Source organism: Cebus imitator, unplaced genomic scaffold (genome assembly GCF_001604975.1).
Source record: "Cebus imitator isolate Cc_AM_T3 unplaced genomic scaffold, Cebus_imitator-1.0 Scaffold544, whole genome shotgun sequence".
Lineage (NCBI taxonomy): Eukaryota > Metazoa > Chordata > Mammalia > Primates > Cebidae > Cebus > Cebus imitator.
Window position 1 is genome coordinate 1,124,666 of NW_016107859.1, and position 3,985 is coordinate 1,128,650.

At 43.0% G+C, this 3,985-nt stretch overlaps 1 protein-coding gene across 1 annotated transcript in view; it reads left to right on the forward strand.

Moving 5' to 3' along the window:
- Positions 1–3,985, forward strand: part of SNRPN (small nuclear ribonucleoprotein polypeptide N) — a 65,078-nt gene that overhangs the window by 8,588 nt on the left and 52,505 nt on the right. The window contains exon 2 of the mRNA XM_037733734.1: positions 2,013–2,125. The gene's annotated coding sequence lies outside the window, so the exon portion shown is untranslated. The remainder of the gene's footprint in view (positions 1–2,012; positions 2,126–3,985) is intronic.

Below are 3,985 nucleotides of genomic sequence, written 5' to 3' on the forward strand. Positions count from 1 at the left end.
TTTGAGATGGGGTCTTGGTCTGTCCCCCAGGTTGGAGTACCATGGCGCCATCTTGGCTCACTGCAACCTCTGCCTCCTGGGTTCAAGTGATTCACCTGCCTCAGCTTCCTAAATAACTGGGATTACAGGCACCTGCCAGATACCAAGCACAGCTTATATTTGTATTTTTAGTAGAGACGAGGTTTTGCCATGTTGGCCAGGCTGGTCTTGAACTCCTGACCTCAGGTAATCCGCCCACCTTGGCCTCCCAAAGTGCTGTGATAACAGGCATGAGCCACTGCACCCGGCCAAGACTTGACATTTAAATGTATTACAGTTAGGCCCTACAAACAAAAGCCCTTTTCAGGACACAAAGGCAGGCACGTACACAATCTCTGTAAGCCAGTCAGACCCAGTCCATGCTTGGTGGGCTCTTATCAGGAGAAAGTTATTAAAATCAGTCTCCTGTGCAATCAAGGCTACAATTATGGCTGTTGGAACAGAGGCTGGAGTCAGCATCTCGTGGTGGATGAGCTGCAAATTGTGTTAAGATTGCTTATCTGGAAGTCATTACTTGCTTAGCTGCTAGAGAAAAAGATAAACCCCCTGTCGGTTTCAATTAGAACATAATTTATTCTTCAAGTGCAGGGGTGAGTGACTTAACCCTTGCCTGGCGTGGCCTTAGGTCTGTTTATAATCTGATATCTTATTGCCACCAAGATGAGCTCATTCTTCATTCTTATGACCTTTTAACATGAATGCTGGCCAGTTGTTGTGTCTAAACTGCAAAAGAGACAGATGATAACAAGGCATGTCCCAATTCCTCTCTGATCACGGCCGGAAACTCAGTTTTTACGGTTTCCCTAGTGTTCTGTCTGTTCAGTCAGTTGCGGGGCTTAGGATTTTAATTTTAATTCTCACAGAGGAGTGTTAAAGTCACTGACTATAATAGTGGATTCATCTCTCTTTTTTTTTTTTTTAACAGTTTCTGCCTCATAGTTTTATGTTGTGGTACTGTTACAATTATTTAATGTTCTTGGAAAATTGACCCCATTATTATGTAATGCTCTTCTATTTCCCTGATAATTTTCTGACGTTATAGTCAGCATTTTCTGATATTAATATAGCCAGTCCTGCTTCTATTTGCTTGCTATATTTTGTTCCATCTATTTACTTTCAGTTAATATGTATTTCCATTTTTGTTAATTAACAGATAAAATGAGATATATGTACTGTGTACGCCATCAGGTTTGAATAATAATGTGCATTGTGGAGTGGCTAAATCCAGCTAATTAACATGGGTGTTACCTCACATAGTTATCATTTTTGTGCTGAGAACATTTTCTATCCACTTTTTAGCATTTTTTAAAAATAGACACATTATGTCCCTCTGCACGTAGGCTGGAGTACAGTGGTGCTATCATAGCTCACTGCAGTGTCAACCTCCTGAACTCAAGCAGTCCTCCTGCCTCGGCCTTCCAAGTAGCTGGGACTGCTACTGCAAGGTAAGGGTCACCATAGTGATGAGTACGGGGCCCTCTACAGATAGAGCTTGGGATAACTCTCAAGACCGCATGGGCAAGTGGGAATTTATAACCAAAGAGCAGGCTGGGAGGTCTGTGAATGGAAAATTACCAAGGAGAAACCTCAAACGGTAGGGGGATTCTGACTAAACCAGCCTAACAGGATTTTTGCTGAAGACAGGCCGGGGTGATCTATCATCACTTGAGGGATGGTACAGGATTAGGAAGCTGGTCAGATATTGAGGGTTATCAGATATCAAAGGTGAGGAGGTTCTTGTAAAGCTGGATTTCACAAACCAGAGAAGGTTCAGGTACGTGACTGAAGTTTGATCAAGCAAAGGATCCCTGTCAGTGCACAGACAACTAAGTTTTTATAAAATGTTCCCTCTGCCCCATCTGTATGTACCCTTTTCATGGAACACAAAGCACATTTAGCATGACTTCTAGATTCATGTACTTGTATTTTGAATGACCTGATATATCTTTTCTCTTTACAATTCTCAAGCTCAGCATATATAAGTGGAACTTAGAAGGCAAGATGTCTTGAACATACTCTTCCACCAGAATCTCCTCTACAAATTTTCCTGCCCCTTTCACCAGTGGCTGAAGCTACTTTCTCTTATGTAAGTAGAAATGCTGCATCACTTCCGGCCTCTTCCTCCTTTACCTTCCACCTGCATGCACATCCTGCCTAGTCCATGACCTCCTGTTATAAATGCTTACAAAACTTTTTTACTGAATCAGAAATGTGTTGTGTTGCTCAAGCCATTTTCATTTTAATTACAATCTAACTGCATAATTTAATTATTTCCCCATTTTTTGGTTATAGTGTTTGCGTTTCTCCAGTGGTTCTACTTCATTCTAGTATATCCCTCTGGAAAGGGCAGTGGTTTCCTCACTTAAGTGTGCATTAGTATCACCTGGGGGCTTGTTAAACACAGCGTGCAAGCTCCATCCTGGGTTTCTAATTCTCAGGGTTTGATTTGTGGCATAAGAATTTGCATTTCTAACAAGTGCCAAGATTGGTCCGAGGAACACACTTTGAGAGAAGTGGGATTCAGGTTCACTAACCTGGGTTAGAGAAAATCAGAGAAGTGTGCCAAATCTGAGGAGGGAGCAGAGTTGAAGCCCAGTTTCAACATGTGAATGAGTGCTTCATATACTCAAACTCCCTCAAGGGCTGAGGAGTAAGGGAGAATGGGGGAGATAGAGGCATAAACTCAATCCCAGACCTGTGGATTTAGAATCCACATGCTAATAATATTTCCAGTGTTTTGTATGTTTATTATACTTTGAGAATGACTGGACCAAATTGCCTCCAAAATCTAAGTCCCAGCAGCAAAGCTCCGCTCAGAGAGCATTTGGATGGCTAATGGTTTGTGCCTGGGTTTTAAGTCAGCTATTGTTCAAGGTTTGTTTGGGAGAGTTACCCAGGTGTAGCACCCTTCCAAGTAGATAAGGATTGAAAGACTATGTCCTATAGGTGTATGATCTTTTCATCGCACTTCAGCACATTTTACTAAAGCGTCAGTGACAGTCCATGATTTGTCTGGTATAAAATATGAATTATGGAAGTGGCATATATCCAAGGACAGCTACAATATTCCAGTTGGTCAAGGCTCACGTTCAGTAAAGGATCAGATCTGACCCAGAATCAACAGAACTGAAACTGCAAATTCAGCTTTGTGAAGGCTTCAGATGTAGCCATGGTTAAAGAAGATTGACATTAAGCAGGTGAGCAGAGTTTGCTTGAGGCTTACCCAGGGAATTCATGAGGATGCAGGTGCACGGTTTTATGGCCTGAAAAGCACAGCTTTTGAAGAGCTGTCGTCCCTCTCGGAAGCTGTTCCTGCAGAGTAGCCATGGAATTGTGTTTGTCTGCCTTCAAGAAAAATCTTCCTTCTGTTAATATAAAGAAAGCCCAACTTATTTCCCAGGTAAGAGAGTGGAAGCAACTGTGACACAGAATCCTAAGGCATGGGGGTTAGTTGTAATCCAGGCAACATGTAGAGTCAGGTTCCCCAAGTCATGCTGTGGTTGAAGGGCTCCACCCTAAGAAAGCGAGCCACCCAGGACTTGGTAAATGACCTTATGTAACTGAGGCACAGGACCGGGTTCTTGCTTTGGATTTGCCAGTCAAATGACCAGTGCAGACAGGGAAGAGAGCATAGTCCTTGAGGCCAACTCACTTGGCCTACTGAAACATGCCCTTTTGAGCAGAGCTTAGTATTGTTGGGGATTGCCTGCAGTAGACGATGTGTGTGTTACCAGTGTTAGCTGAGTACTTATTCTGTATCACCCACTGTTCTCTTGCTTTCTATTTCCGCTTGTTATATAGTAGCAACGATAAATATGCCATACAGGCCAGGCGCAGTGGCTCATGCCTGTAATCCCAGCACTTTGGGAGGTTGAGCCAGGTGGATGAGGTCAGGAATTTGAGACCAGCCTGGCCAACGTGGTGAAACCTGTCTCTACTAAAAAAA